Genomic DNA, 16,685 nt, shown 5'->3' on the forward strand with positions numbered 1-16,685 from the left:
TCAGATACATTCAACTGTTTACTGCAGACATACTGAGTTTGGCTCAAACGCTGCTGCTTTGTGGCACAACTGGTAACCTGATGTTGCTCACTGATGTGTTGGAGGAATCTTCAGTACTCTATGATTCTATTACATTTGAGGAGATGTCGGCACCTGCAACTGACCACTACTGCTCAGCAGTATCTAGTTGCCTTAAGGAGGGCAGGGCAAAGCTTGCATGCTACAGGTATAGCAGTACTAGTTACATGTGTGCTGAGAGAGTAGCCTAATGCCTTTCTTTGATTAAATATCTTTCCCTGTCCTGTGAGGGTACTTGCTGCAGCCATACACTGCTGGTTGCTGGTGTGCCCTACTCCACAAGAGTGGGGCTGCAGTGTGCACAGAATCATAGAATTATAGAATCATAGAATCCCTACAGTGTGAAAACAGGCCACTCGGCTCAAAAGTCCACACCTACCCTCCGAATGTACCCCTGACTAATGCACTTAATATACACATCCCTGAACACTACGGACAATTTTGCATGGCCAATTCACCTAACCCGCACATCTTTGAATTGTGGGAGGAAATTGGAGCACCCAGATGAAACCCACACAGACATGGGAAGAATGTGCAAACTCCACACAGACAGTTGCCTGCGCTGGAATCAAACCCGCGTCTCTGGCGCTATGAGGCAGCAGTGCTAACTATTGAGCCACCATGCTGTCCAATACCGTGCATAGATACCTCAGAATGATGGTGATGACTCCCTGAAAGCCAGGTGACAGTGCCAAAGGTGGAAGATTCCATGTGGCTGGTATTCATGGTTTGTACCCTGCTCTGCAGTTTGGCTTTGGGCAATGTGGAGGTCATTTTGAGCAAGTGTTGAGGTCGACCCGCCACATAATTGCTTCAATTCTCGTGTCAAATTTTCCCATTGCATTGGGTAGTTTGATGATCCTTGGCAAGAATCTCATCATACTACTGGAAAAATATGGAGATGCCCCATGGAGGCTTCACGGGTGACAGTTATGAAGAGGGGTGAGCAGGGGCTCAGAAGCAAAGGCAAGGAATGCCTTTTGTCACAGCCTTCTCCCTCCTCAATAAAATTACTGTTTTCTGCTATTCTATCGTTCAATTAGATACTGATTCACTTTGGTCACAAAAACAAACCCAATTCTCTCATCCTCCTGAGCTCACACAGTTTGATCTATCATTTAATCTACACAGCAACAAGCCTTTCCCAGCAGGCTTTATTTCAGTGATGCCAGGGTAAGATCCTTAAGTGGCCTTTTCTATCCAAACTTACCTTCGATGGAGGAGAAAAGGCAGTAGGCTTCAGATATGTCACCATCTCACAGAACTGAATGCCCTTCCTGCCTCCAACCTGAACATCAGTGAGAGATGAAACTTCCACCTCAAAAAAAATGCTGATTGGAATTTGAAGTGTTTGCTATTCTTTGTAATATCAGAGAGATCTTAAAATGTTGGAACTGTAGACTGTAACACATTAATAACATCAGATGCAATTCAGTATGTGCAGGATGCGTAATTTTTGAAAATGTATTTCTTAGCCTGTTAAGGATAAGGTATAAATGTATCTCTAAAATGTGCAATTGTAACATCTGACTGTATTAATAATCAAAATGCTTCAGAAGTTTCAATTTTTTTCTTCCAGTTAATTGTACAAGCACTAAAATAAACATTCATTTTCTCTCTGTTTCCTTCTTCTGAACCACAGACCATATAACAGCTGAGAAAAAGAATACAATACCCTCCAAAGCCTTGGCTAATTGTATGCTGTAATTGCTTAGATGTGTGACTGAATGGCCTGGGACAGCTTTCTCTCCACTGCCTTGTTTGTGGAAAGCCCCATTTTGAACAGTGCCCTAAAGTCTGAGAATGTGCAGGTAAAAGGGAATGGAATATTACTTTTGCAAACTGATATATCTATACACAAATGTAATTGGTACAGGATATAGTACTGAGCCAAGCATCTTAGAAAATTGGTCATGTACTCTTAAACGTGAATTAAATTTATTATGAAAAAGGCCATTCTGATGCATGTCTGCTGTAAAATGGGCAAAGTACTGGGTTCCATTAGTTAAGGGATAGTAATCAAATTAAAAACAGTGTTAAAAGCTGAAAGGACTACAGATGCCATAAATCAGAATCAAAAACAGAAATTGCTGGAAAAGCTCAGCAGGTCTGGCAGGATCTGTGGAGAGAAATCAGTTAATGTTTCGGGTCAAGTGACCTTTCCTCAGAACGGAGGGGTCACTTGACCTGATATACTCACTGTGATGTCTCTCCACAGATGCTGCCAGATCTGCTGAGCGTTTCTAGCAATTTCTGATTTTTGTTTCTGATTTCCAGCAGCCGCAGGTTAGAGCACGAGGTATTTTTTTGTTTAGTATTGTCCTCACACTGAAGACAAGGTCAACACTAGCAACTCTTCAAAACCTAACTTATGAGAGAAGATTCTTGTTTTTAATCAAAAGAAAACTTTAAAATACCATACATGCTTGACAGAGACTTTTGAGAAACTAGGGGACATCATAAACTGAGAAATATGAAAGGAATGATCACCTTTTTGAGATTGTATTATAGACCCCCTAACAGTCAGCAGGAATTTGAGAAGCAAATTTGTAAGGAGATTTCTGTAATCTGTAAAAAATAATAGGGTGGTTATGGTAGGGAATTTTAACTGGGACTGCCATAGTGTTAAGAGTATAGATAGAGAGGAATTTGTTAAGTGTGTACAAGAAAATGTTCTAGTTCAGTATGTGGATGTACCTACTAGAGAAGGTGCAAAACTTGACCTACTCTTGGGAAATAAGGCAGGGCAGGTGACTGAGGAATCAGTGGAAGAGCACTTTGGGGCCAGAGACCATAATTCCATTAGATTTAAAATAGTGATGGAAAAGAATAGACCAGATCTAAAAATTGAATTTCTAAATTGGAGAAAAGTCAATCTTGATACATGCAATCTCAGTGTTAGATACTATAGCACCACATGCTGTCAAGGTGGTAATTTGAAAATCTATTATTAGTTATCTCTATTTATTGATGCAACTCCACCCATATCCTTTAGTGGTTGCAATTTCAATAGTCCATTCACAGCAATTTATCTTCTCATGTGAAGTGTGGAACAACTTTGATAAGGTTCTGAAACAGGTATGAATACACTTAATGCACATAAACAGATTCCTAATAATAAGTTGGACAATGTGCCTTGGACTAAATCAGTTTTATAGATGTGTGCGATGCTCTTTGGAGGGTTGGTGTGGACTTTATTGGTCAAATGGCCTGCTTCCAAACAGTAGAAATTCTATTCTCTGATAGTATGCTAGGTTCACTTAAACATTTTCTTATTAATTAAACAATATTTGTTTTTAAAAATCTATTACGCTTTACTTTCATATTTTATCCAAACCTTTCAGTTATATTTGAAGTCCTAGGATCTCGAATTATCGCTAGGAATAATTTCAGCATCTTTGGGGCAGAAAGTGATAAGATATATAATCATGTCCATTGCCTGTGTACAGAATCTAGCCAGACTCTAATGCCTTTAACAATTAAGTAATTAATGTCACACGTTATCCAAGCTCACTCATTAAGTACAGGCTCTTCAGTAAGGTACCAGAGGGCAACTGATATCCAATAAACCATTCATTCCATGGAAAGCAATAAAATCAGAATCAAACAGAAATTGAGTGGGAGAAAATGCATATTTTATATGACAACCAACACATAATTTTAAATTTTTTTTTCATATTATACATTTTAAATTTTAAGTAGATTTAGAAGCTATCACAGATATCCTGTACATTATGGAGCGTATATCTGAAAGGAATGTATAAACTATTCAAGTGATGTTGGTTGAAGGAAAACATTAATTGGAACACCAGCTTTTCTTAAAAGAACACAATAGAATTGTTTATTTCCTCCAAATAAGGCAAGTGAGTTCATGGTTCTAAATCCCATCCAGAGTATAGTGTGTCTGACAGAACAGCATGAGCTGAATACTGTACTTAAATGACAGCTAAATTAAGTTTTCAAATGCATCTTCAACTTTCTGACTCAGTAAATTTTAAAAAAAATGAGTATGCTACCATTGATCCAAGGCTGTCTCACACACTTTTGGCGCACTCATTATTTGGTACATAGGATACCTGCTCCTTAATTATGAGATCTGAGCTGAACCCAGTATTGGGCCTCAGGTCTCATTTCTATGAAGCCACTCAACAGTCTAGATAACCTAATCGCTCGCATTGTAACAGCCCTCAGGTAAATGAGCAAAGGCAGTCAATCAGGCAGGAACCAGTGGACAATTGAGTCCCAATCAGGAAAGGTAGCTGATTAAATAATATTGTGGAAGCAATTGAAGCAAGAAGAGAGTTCTGTGACTGGAGGGGTGATCAGCCTATGTACTTATAATAAGGATCACCTTGGCTCCCCACTCTGGTACTTTCCCTTTTTTCCCTTTATTATTTTATGGGACATGGGTCACTATTTGTACATGAACTAAGTGGCTTGTCAGGCCATCTTAGCGAGCAGTTAAGAGTGAATAACATTATTATGGGTTTAGAATCACATGTTGATTAGATAAGCAAAGGACAGCAAATTTCCTTCAGGGACACAACAATTACCAATGAAAATTATCATGGCCCCCGTTATATTTCAGCTTTTATTTAATGCTTTTAAATTTCACTAGTAGCCAGGGTGGGATTTGGACCCACATCCCAGAGTATTAGCCTGGATTTGGATTCCTAGTCTGTTGATATTGCCACACTATTTCCTAGTGCTAGTGCACTGTGCAGTGCAGAGAGAATGAAGTGCTGTGGTATTCTGAAATTAAATAAGCTTGAACAAGATGTGCAGTATACTAAGTTAAGAGACTTTTGGATCTTTAAAGCATTTTTGATACGTGCTCTTTCCACCATTAAAATTATCTAATTTATGTGACATGGTGGGTAGAACACCTCAAGATGAAAATGTGCATGTTTCCCACTGTCACAGTGGAAACTCAAAAACAGGTGCTGCCCAGCCAACTTTCTAAATCTTGAATAAGTTGTAAAGGTCATCAATCTTATCATAACATCAGAGGAGGCAACTCAACTATTTGTGCCTGAGCAGGTTCTTTGTAAAAGAGCAACCCAATTAGGCCTACACAAGGGACAACCTTTCCATATCTTTCTTCGCGAAAGCCTGAGGAACACAGGCTATTGGTGATAAAAGCCTTCTATGCAATTTACATCCATTACTAAGTTTGTCACTCAGAGTTCCATTTCAATGGCTTTTACAAGAAAATTTCCCTTTTCAAGGGAACTGGGTCTAGAAAAATAGAAAATGTTGACAACTAAAAATTGTTTGCAGCAACTATTTATACATGCACACAATGAACAGTATCTAATTGCCAATGAAATATATTTTCATCATTTAAAACTGACTCAGTCTTCATGGCATTGAAATACTCATTGCAGCACAAAGTGAATTAACATTAATGTTCTTCTGCAGTTTACATTAAATAAGGAATGATAGAATGCAGTGTCATCCTTTGGGACTAAACTATCTTCCAAAATATTCCAGTTTGCACTGAATCCAGTATCATTATATGTTGAATTCTGCCCTCATATCATTTTTTATAGTCAGGCTTTGGTGTCTTATTTTTGATGACTTATTACAATAATATTTCTAATAATGTTAACTTTTTTTTGTTCTCTGCGTTTTATCTATCACCTTCCATTTATTGTTGTTGTTCCAAACCCTTTCCCAGCCACAAAGGCAGTACAATTAATGTGTTTCTAGCCCTTCATCACAAAATAATCATTGTATTTCCCTCCCTGTATTATAACATGCAATTATCAATCAGTGCCTTTCCTAATACCTGTTACTTAATTATGAAGGAATGATGGGCATAATCTGCATCTCATCACTTCATGGTTCTACATTGAGACAACAGCAAGCTTGCTATTCTGCTGCCTAAATGCATAACAAGTTAGACATTAATTTGTTAACATTTGATTGTAAAGTTTGGAGCAAATATTTTTGCAATCCAATTTAGTTTGAAAGCACGCAATGTACAAAGTTATTTCCTTGATGACAGACAGAAGAACCAGAGTCCCTTTATCTGCTGCCAGTTATTTTGCGAAGAATTTCATAAAACAGAAAACACACACAATAATAAAATGTTGCTGCAACATGTCACCACAATTGTTTCACTTTCTTTTGCATTGACATATTGAGTCCAATATACAATACTTAAAATTTTACGCTAATTAGAATGTACAAAACTTCTGAGATTGCATCATGAACGATTTCTGTATTACATAAGGAAAGGAACTGTCCAGATGAACGTGGAATCAAATAGATTATGAGTGTTATTAACATGCTGGTGTTTTCAATTAATTTTTTGCAGTATCCTGCTCCAAATGACCAAGTCAGTACTCAGTAAGTTAATCAATGGAAATCAATCAATGCTCCATCAAAGTGTCTGCTACTTTATGAAACATTGAATTGCAGATTATGGATTCTCTAAATCTTATTTAAAGCCAAAAAATTTAATGGCACACTCAATTGATGATTGCATTATCAATTTGTCAATCTTTTTAAAATATACTGTAGGCTTAGTTCTGTCTCATTTACTTTCCAATTCAGTTGATTTAATTTCTCCTACCAAGTATTGCCAACCAACTCCCATACTCCTATCCTGATACCCTAACCACGAATGACAACTCAACCATTGGAAAATTTGTGACGTCAGCCTAAAATGTCCAAATTAGATTTTTCAATGTAATGTAAATATATGATATAAATTAAGAATAAAGAATTCCCAGTCCCAAGGACCTTTTTTTTAAAAATAAGCTTACATGCCTGGGAGTTGTTGCTTCTCCTTTCATGGTAATGAAAATGTTCTTCTCTTTACAGCTTCATTATTTTATGACACGCCATCTTCAAGGTAAGCTACAACATTAACTGAATATGTAACAACGAAGTTGAGAAATATTGTAATTAACTACTAAAAACTTTGAGATAGAATCAAATAGATTTCCAGCTCAATAACCTGTTGTTACTATCAGTACAGAAATCTGTGATGTATTGTTTCTTCCAAACATGCTGAATGTCTATAACCGATATTACTTTTCATCAATTGACATTGAACAATACATAGAATAACAAACAATGCATAAAAAGAAGAATGAGTATTTTGGTATTGGAGGGAAAGAAAACAGAGAAAGAAGTAACCAGAGAGAAGATAAGAGAGAGCAAGAGCATGAGAAACAGACAAAGAGAGAGGCAGGAAAAAGGGATTTGGGTCATGAGCCCATTGGAAGTTTACATTGCATGTGGCAGGATAGGTGCTATCATGAAATATCCAGGCTAAACAGCTTTAGTTTAAGCCATTTTGTCATTTGAAAATTCAACAGTGACAATTGTGGCCAGAATTCAGAACAAATCGTTTTCCACCATAAATGGAGACAAGCCTTCTCACCACAAGATAATTGATCATTTTAAAATATTATCTTGCATGATGCAAATACCATAACCAAATAAAAACATGGACCGTTAAATCAGTGGAAAACTACAATGTCCCTGCTTATTCTGAGCATTATGGTGATGACTACATCCCTCCAATTCTATCTTATAATCTCATCTTCACAAATTTTCAGGAGCACTTTTTATTCCAAAGGGCGAAATTGAAAATCATGCATCAAAAGATCAAAGTGATTTAGTAATCCGCTTGTTTTACAATAAAGCAAAATTCACCTAGGAATACAAGAACTAACAACTTAACGTAAAGTCAAATTGAACAATCGTGGATATGTTTCTAGGTTGACACATTGTAACAACACGCGGTGCATTAGGTGGAATTATCACAACCAAAAACAGTCTGAACCTTGCCATCTGAGCAATGTCTCAGCAAATGTCAGATTTAGAAATCCACAACTGCTGAACTAGGTTAGATATGAAGAATTAGTAGTGCAAAATGCTAATTTAACCTGTTAATCTTTTCCTTACCAATCTTCTGAAATTACCATTTCATTATGTTTAGTAAAGTGGTGTTCGGCGTCGAGCGCAGCGCATCTTCATTCTATACTGAAGCCACTGACTAATGTTATCTAAATTGAAGTTTAAAGTCTCTGAGAGTTTAACGGACAGTGACATGTCTTCAAGTACGAAAACAAATCTTGAAGGCGAGTAACGGATGTCGGGTAGATGGGATAGGGACAGATCAAAAGGAAAGCAGATCCGGTCAAAGCTCTGGGATGAACTCTCAAAGCACTCAGAAGCGTTTCCGTGAACAGAATCAAACCATGCACGGTAGAGAGGGTGAAAGTTTCCTCTGTTCGTCCACAACATTGAGCTTACACATTATAGAAAAGCCGAATGAATACATAAAAATAACAATCAGCCGCAACACACCGCTCGCCAACTACTCATGGCGAATTGGTTTACAGAGCCAACTCTTGAAATAAATAGCTCTATTTTGGTCACCAGACTTTCACGGAACACATTCAAATTCAGGCGCCGATATGGGACAGACCGCACCAACCATTCCCAATAAACCGAACAATGAATGTTTAAACCAAATAAAAACATACAATCGCCCAACATTTTCTATGACTCCAGCTAGCCTCACAAAAAAACCACATCAGACACATACGAAGAGGCGCGCAGACCTCTTGGCATACAGTAAGTGGATGCATCCAGTTTAGAAATCAATATCAATTATACATTAGGTTTGAAGAAACAACTTTTAGATTTGCATATTCACTCAAATAAAACCACCGTGTTTTTGTTATCATTCACTCCAAAATGCAAGCGGTTACATATATGTGAGAAATCAGAAATCTCCGAGAGGAATAAAAAGGGAAATATTGAGTGGAGAGGTGGAGCGATCAGCAGAGAGAGCCAGAGGAGAGAAATAAACATTCAGCAGAGAAGCAGAGAGGAGGAAATCAGGAAGGAGTGGGAAGAGTTACAAGGATTTTGGTTTATCTTCCTATTTGCAAATATTCCCAGCAGTCTGTAGGGTCTTTTCAGATGCAGACATTGTAAGAATTCATTCGATGATTAACGTGATTCTATCACCTACCTCTGGAATTCGAAGGCGAAGAGTAACAAGATTTTTCTAATCACTGATGTCACATACCTTTAACTCTTTGGAGTCCAGGATTGGTGTATCAAATTGCAGACGAGAAACAGAAACGAAGAAGTAGAAAGTTGGAAAATCTAGACTTCCAATTCCCAGCTCAAACTCAGCATCGTCCTTCGCCGAGCTCGGGTTCCGCTCAGTCTTATTCCCATAGATCACGCCTCCAGTGTTAAAAAAAAACACTTTTCTTCCCCAGGATTTCTTTTGCAAAAGCAGATAACGTTCCTCGCCAGCAGATCACGTCTTGTATAACCAAAATGAAAATTCCTCTTTCGGGAAAGGAGAGAATTTCTTCAGTAAGAAACTAAATGCCAGAAAATCGTTGCATCATTAACAACCATCTCCCTTGTATGGCATCATGCGGCAATTTACAGGAACACAAATACTTAAACTGGCGAGTACAGTAGCTGGTGAGAGCCTTTCTCCATTATGCTGATGTAGTATCTCATTTCATATCTGATCAGCTGTAAGCCATTAGCATGATCAATTTTGCCGGCTGCGGTTCGAAACAATACCCAGAGAGCTGACTTCAAACTGAAACTGCTGACAGCTGAGAATATTCACAAGATAATACCAGGGAGCCAGAGGAAATGCTCTAATTTTAACATTCTCAGCAAAGCGATAGAGCAGGAAGCGTAGGCAGAAAGGAGCATCTGTAGCAGACAAGGGCTGATTCACTTGTGTTTTACTGCCCTTGACCACCAGGTGACTACACTCCTGTCTTTTTAAGACACTGAGGGGTTTCTTGTAAATCGGCAGCGCTGATATTCTCCAACAGCGGCGCTCCCACCGGTCTTAATGCCCGTCCACTTTCGCCTATCGTGTTTGGTAACTGGGAATCCACCGTTAGAGCATCATTTTGCCAGAATGTTGGCCTTCTCACTTTTACATATATTTACTGACGCTGTATGATAAGCAGCGAATTCAATCCCTTATATATTTGAAAAGCTGATTTGCCTCTTCTTAAACTTCTTAAAAAGACGGTTTACTTCAAAAATATATATTCCAAATTCCAATGAGGAAAATTACAATCAATACGAATATGAGCAACGAGAAGCTGGTTCCAGTCTGGATCCGCTGCTTGTTTAACTCAGATAAAAGCATCTGGAAGAGGCTGCCAGACTTTGCTGCTTCATATAGGCAGGTTTCAGTGTATCATCGAGTTCAACTTTTAGCATCTTTTTTTTTGCTGTAGTTCAACTGCATATTATTACTGTGTCAACCTGGTTACTAATATGTTTTTAAAAGTCTAAACTGCCTTTCCTCAAGTTTTGTTCATCACGTCTCGTGACAATTTACCAATCTCGGTGTCGCCCTTAGAACCGATTATAAATAGCATTGGCCAACTGAAAAGAGAAGGCAAGTATCAATGCTTACTCAGCAAACGGGAATGAAGTCTATAGATCACTGGAAGGCAGTCAACAAACAGCTCACAGTAAAACAACATACAGTACAAATTTAGCCACCATTTTATATATCTGAGCGTGTCAGTTCAGAGTCAGAGGCATACGGTATAGAAGCAGACCCTTCGGTCCAACTAGTCCTCACCGACCACGTTCCCAGATCAAACTAGTCCCACTTGCTTGCGTTTGGCCCATATCCCTCCTAACCTGTCCTATTCACGTACTGATCCAAATGTCTTTTAAATGCTGTAAGTGTACCTGCATCCACCACTTCCTCTGGTAGTTCATTCCACACACTAACCACTCATTGTATGAAAGAAGTTGTCCTGCCTGTCTTTTTTAAATCTCACTCCTCTCACTTTAAAAATATACCTCCTAGTTTTGAACTCCCAACTCGAGAGAGAAGACCAATGCTATTTACCTAATCTACACCCTTCCTGCTTTTATAAATCTCTATAAGGTCACCCTTCAACCTCTGATGCACCATGAAAAAAGTGCCAAGCTATTCAACCTATCCTTATAACTCAAACCCTTAATCCTGGTAAATATTTTCTGAACCTGCTCCAATTTAATAATATCCTTCCTATGGCAGGATGACAAGAACTGTGCACAATATTCCAGCCAATCGGATTAGCCAACAACAGTTTTCGAGTACGGTTCTTGTCCACTGGGAGATGTACACGTCAAATCTCTAACTCACTGAGTCCACCAATGAGCATGAGGAGCAGGATCTTTATAAGTTTAGTGGTTTAGAAGTCACCAATTGATCCTCTTCAGGTACAACCATATAACACATTCTGATAAAATCTAGTTCGGAGGAAGTTCTGAGCAATTTTCACCAAACCTGAAACGTTAACTCTGATTTCTTTTCACAGATGCTGCCAGACCTGCTGAGCTTTTCAGCAACTTTTGTTTTTGTTTCTGATAAAATCTAGCCACAGGAATGTTGAATTACCGTACCTACAACATTTCCTTTAATATCTCCAAACATTGTGCAGAGATCCACGTACAGCGGTAAGTGAAAAAATCAAAAAGGGAACATGTCGATTGGCAAGTACGGACATTTGGAGCGCAGATCAGAGGGACCATTGCATACCTTGTTGGTCTTGCAAATAATGTTTCAAACAAATGAGGAACATAAATAAATTTATCCAGATTTACTCTTGGTGTCCCAATTAAACAACTTTAAACTTCTCCCTTCATATTCTTGTTCCTTCCTATCTCTGCATTCTCTTCCAGCCTTATAAATGGCAAAAACAGCACAAATTGCAGATTATGGCAAATCATAATCTAAATAACTGCATGCTAAATGATAAGATCAAAATACTTTCATCTCATAGAATCATAGAGTAAGGAAGAGGCCCTTTGGCCCACCAAGTCTGTACCATCAAAAAATGTACTACTATCTACAGTAGAATCACTTTCCAGCACTTGGGCCATTGCCTTGAATTTATGACACTTGAAATGCTCCTCCAATACTTTTTAAAGGTTGTGAGTTTTTCTGCTTTAACCATCCTCCCAGGCAGTGCATTCCAGATGCCTATTACATTCTGGGTGAGAAAAGATTTTCCTCACATTCCCTCTAAACCTCCTGCTTTTCACTTTAACATTATGCGTGCTTGTTATTGACCTTTCAACTGAGCTAACACTACCACAATCAACAGGTCAGGTCAAAGCTCTTTCCAGTCCATACAGCAACCAACAGGGAAAGGAGAATACCATCTTGAATAATAATGGAGCCCAGTACACAATGACAGATGTCAAAACTAAATCATTTGTAACAATCTTCAAATAAAAGTAGCAGAAGGATAATCTCTTTTGCTATCAAGTTGGGGTCCCATGATCCCGCCATCATGGATTCTGATCTTCGTCAATTTGTTTAACAAATTAATATAAAAAGTGCTGAGAACATTGAACACAGAAAAGGCTGAAAAGGTCTGAATCCAGGTAGTAGTGCTGTAGAATTGTATTTCAGAATTCACTGATACTTACTTTGGGCTCAGTTCACTTCCAGATATCATTATATCCTTAGTCCAGAATGTTAATGAACTCAAAATCTGGAGATGAGGTAAGAAACAATCCATTATCATTGGAGCAGCATTCAACCAAGCAGGCAACAAGGAGCACCACATGTCAATGGGACTAGGATCACTCCTGATATTATAGTTGTTAAATTAGATTTGAGAGCTAAATACCTAATATTGTTCTGATGTTTTATTTTCTTATATTCTGAAATGTTGGATAAGTTGTCGAGAAGACAGTCACTGAAGCAACAGCACCACTTATCTCTTTATCATGAGAAATGGCAGTTTAATTAGTGATGCGAACATCCTGAGGTTCACCGCTCCTCCAAGAATCAGCTGACTTCCTTTGACCCTTCTTGTACTACCCCTTCAACTCTTAGGGCCCACACTCTGATCTTCTGTTCCGGGATTTGGGAGTGCTAGTCCAGGATTATCTAAAGATTGACTTGAGTCTGTGGTTAAGAAAGCAAATGTAATGTTGTCGTTTGTCTCAACAGAGTTGGAATGTAAATGTAGCAATGTGCTACTGAGACTTTATAAAGGTCTGGTTCGGCCCTATTTAGAATACTGTATTCAGTTTTGGAACCCCCACCCTCAGGGAGGACATACTGGTAGGCCTAACGTATGATGAATGGTTGAGGATCCTGAGATTGTATTCATTAGCCTTTAGAAGGTTGAGGGGAGATCTAATAGAAACTTAACAGATAATGCATGGCTTAGAAAAAGTGGACACTGGGATTTTGTTTCTGTCAGGCGGGGATACTAGGATCTGTGGGCACAGCCTTTGAATTAGAGGGGGTCAATTTAAAACAGAAATGAGGAGATATTTCTTCAGCTAAAGAGTGGTGGGCCTATGGAATTAATTGCCAGGGAGTGAAGTGGAGGCCGGGACGTTGGGTGTCTTCAAGGCAGAGATTGATAACTTCTTGATCTTGGAAGGAGTTAAGAGCTATGGGGGTGAGTGTGGGTAAGTGGTGTTGAAATGTCCATCAGCCAAGATTGAATGGCAGAGTGGGCTCGATGGGCTGAATGGCCTTACTTCCACTCCTATGTCTTATGGTCTTATTCCTAAATCCTTTTATCTTTTTTGCATTAAGACCCTGTTTAAAACATAAAACTTACTATTTTGACCAATTTTTTTTTTAGTTTACGTCTTCTCACACTTGTAAAACTAAATTTCAACAATAAAAACACAGCTTCAAAATGGTAGCTATGGCTATAGAATTCTTTCCATGGAATATGAAACAATTTCAGTTGGAATATGCATTTTTTAAATTAACTACTGAAGGTTAGAAATTCATATGGTATAGTCATCTATAATATTTCCCAATGAAATCTTAACTTTATTTGGCAAGATTGAGTATTGAGCTTGAAAAAATGAAATTAATAACAATTAAAAGGGAGAGTTTCTTACAAAATTAAGTTTCCCACTTTCTATCTATATATGCTTAACTTCAGCACTCTCAGAGCTGATATCTTCAATATTACTATTACATTTCAACAGTTAAAAATCACTGATGGTAGTAGACATTTAATGTATTGGAGTTGCTTCATTATTGTAATTATGTGCCTGTTAAACAAACTTAAATTTAAAATAAAATTTATCTGCCCTTTTCTGCTTAAAGTCTGAGCAGTTACTTGGCAGATAATGTTCACTGGTTCCTTCTCCAGGTCAAGATGAGAGTGGTGCTGGAAAAGCACAGCAGGTCAGGCAGCATCCGAGGAGCAGGAAATCGACATTTCGGGCAAAAACCCTTCATCAGGAATGAGGCTGGGAGCCTCAGGGGTGGAGACATAAATGGGAGATGGGGTGGAGCTGGGAGCAAGGTAGCTGAGAGCGAAATAGGTGGATGGGGGTGGGGTAAAGGTAATAGGTCGGAGGGGAGGGTGGAGCAGATAGGTGGGAAGTAAGATTGACAGATGGAACATGTCATGAGCACGGTGCTGAGCCGGCAGGTTGGAAATGGGGTAAGGTGGGAGGGAGGGGAAATGAGGAAGCTGGTGAAGTCCACATAGATGCCATGGAGTTGAAGGGTTCTGAGGTCTCCATGTTCACTTTCGTTCACAAACATCTCCTGGCACACTCTATGGGTAGTAACTATATCCACCTTCGTCCCAGACATTGACATTAACAAAACTCCAATTTCAACACATCATTGGGGCCAAGGTCAGATTAACTCAGAACACACCTCAGGACTTCACCACAGCTCACCAACACTGTATCTTGCAATACTCCTGCATGGTGGCTGTGCATGCAGTGACATACACCCATTAAGGGGGGGTAGGTATAGGACAAATGTTAGGGGTAGGTTCTTTACTCAGCGAGTCGTGAGTTCATGGAATGCCCTGCCAGTAGCAGTGGTGGACTCTCCCTCATTATGGGCATTTAAGCGGGCATTGGATAGGCATATGGAGGATAGTGGGCTAGTGTAGGTTAGGTGGGCTTGGATCGGCGCAACATCGAGGGCCGAAGGGCCTGTACTGCGCTGTATTCTTCTATGTTCTATGTTCTATCTCATGCAAAGGATGCATCTTTGGGTTCATGGCTTGCTTTCTTAGCGTTCACTGACTTTGTGCTTACTTAAACACTTATACCAGCTCTGGCCTGCCTTGCAGCTAAGCTGCTTGTTATGTTTATAAGCACTGAACAATCAAGGGGGTGGATATATTGCTATATGGTAATGAGGTACGACATTGTCATCATTTCCAGAATGTGCCAGCAGCTTCTGTAACAAATACGCTGCACATCCTTTAACCAAATGGCCACATCTGAAAGTCAAAGGGAGCAGTCCTTCATTGAGTGAATGGTAGGATGTAGGTATTGACTATGTAGTTGTGCCACCAGTCAGTCAGGGCATCACCTAGCCAGGGGTTTGGCCAAGGTAAATGCCAACGCAGGGTTATCAGAAGGCAGTCCATGTCGCATTGAGATAATTAGGGAACTCAGTTGTGGGGTTTGGAGTTATAATGCTGGGATGCAGAGGGGAAGTGAGTGTAAAGTGGGGGAACACCAAATATAAAAGTGGGATCTGATATCACGGGAGAACACAAGGTACCATGTGGGACAAGTCACCATCACGTTGGTAACAGGAAATAGTGAGTGAGATGAAAGTAGCTGGAAAAGCTAATGTTAACAGCACAGGAGAGGGAAAGATGTTGAAGTGTCTCAAGTGAGTGAGTAAGTAAGAAGCACAGAGGAGAAAAAGCTCAGATATTTCAGAAGATAAGGTGGGTGAGAACAATTGAGTTCAGATGTTGTATGCAGTAGTGCGAGTAGTAGACCATTGGCCTTGGAGGAAAATGTATTCAATGGCAAAGTTACAGTGAGTGTGAAATATCAGAGAAGATGGTGGCCTACTTTTATAAAGCGCAAAATGTTATTGACCTACTTTCTACATTGCTGGACATTTCTTCTAACAAGGGACACTGCACTGACCTGAGCGGCTATCTCAGTTCAGGCTAATAGTGTCTGGCGTTGTGACTTCCTATGGCAATCCAGAGGAAAGAAGACAGAGCTCTTTTCCACCTGATTGTGAACTGTAGTCCTAACTTCCCCTCCTGGCCATCTCCTCTACAGTAAGTCAAGCATCAGATATTGATGCAGCATTTACACTGGTGCACAGCTGGGGTTTAGTGTCCAAGCTATCAATGCCAGAAAATCCCAGCAGCAGTAAGTAATTCTGTTTCTGCATCTGCAAAATTCAACAATAAGAATGTTATAGAGTCCAGATGTTTCACTAATGACACGCATAGTGAAAAATTGCATGAGAAAAGTTGCCATAGCCAGTGACATGAAAGCTTCCATGAAACACCCAAAAAATAACAAGTAAAAGGTTTAGCCTTATATCTTCTACATTATATTTTTAAATGAAAAACGTCTCTATTTACCTAATCCTATGCAAATAGTGACCCACTGTTAATCGTGAAGTTGGGGCCTACATCATTATAATCTACCACTGGTTGCAAAACTGTCAAATCATCTAATTTTCAGTTAATAATGAGACAGATCATTGAAATTTGCCTCTGTGTTATTATAGGAACATAAGTGAAATGTAAGGTGTACTTTGGACAGTTATAGAAAATGCTGTAAGGTTCACTGAAGGCTAAAACCATAATTGT

At 39.1% G+C, this 16,685-nt stretch overlaps 1 protein-coding gene and 1 long non-coding RNA gene across 3 annotated transcripts in view; one reads left to right on the forward strand and one right to left on the reverse strand.

Annotated features, from left to right (window-relative positions):
• Nucleotides 1-10,812, reverse strand: part of sgcz (sarcoglycan zeta) — a 979,662-nt gene extending 968,850 nt beyond the window's left edge. For both annotated transcript variants that reach the window (XM_087988397.1, XM_043690307.2), the window contains exon 1: nt 9,137-10,812. The gene's annotated coding sequence lies outside the window, so the exon portion shown is untranslated. The remainder of the gene's footprint in view (nt 1-9,136) is intronic.
• Nucleotides 1-16,685, forward strand: part of LOC148152150 (uncharacterized) — a 762,130-nt gene that overhangs the window by 223,660 nt on the left and 521,785 nt on the right. The window lies entirely within an intron of this gene.

Source organism: Chiloscyllium plagiosum, unplaced genomic scaffold, assembly GCF_037043375.1.
Source record: "Chiloscyllium plagiosum isolate Xiang-an unplaced genomic scaffold, Cpla_swu_hap1 HiC_scaffold_1, whole genome shotgun sequence".
NCBI lineage: Eukaryota > Metazoa > Chordata > Chondrichthyes > Orectolobiformes > Hemiscylliidae > Chiloscyllium > Chiloscyllium plagiosum.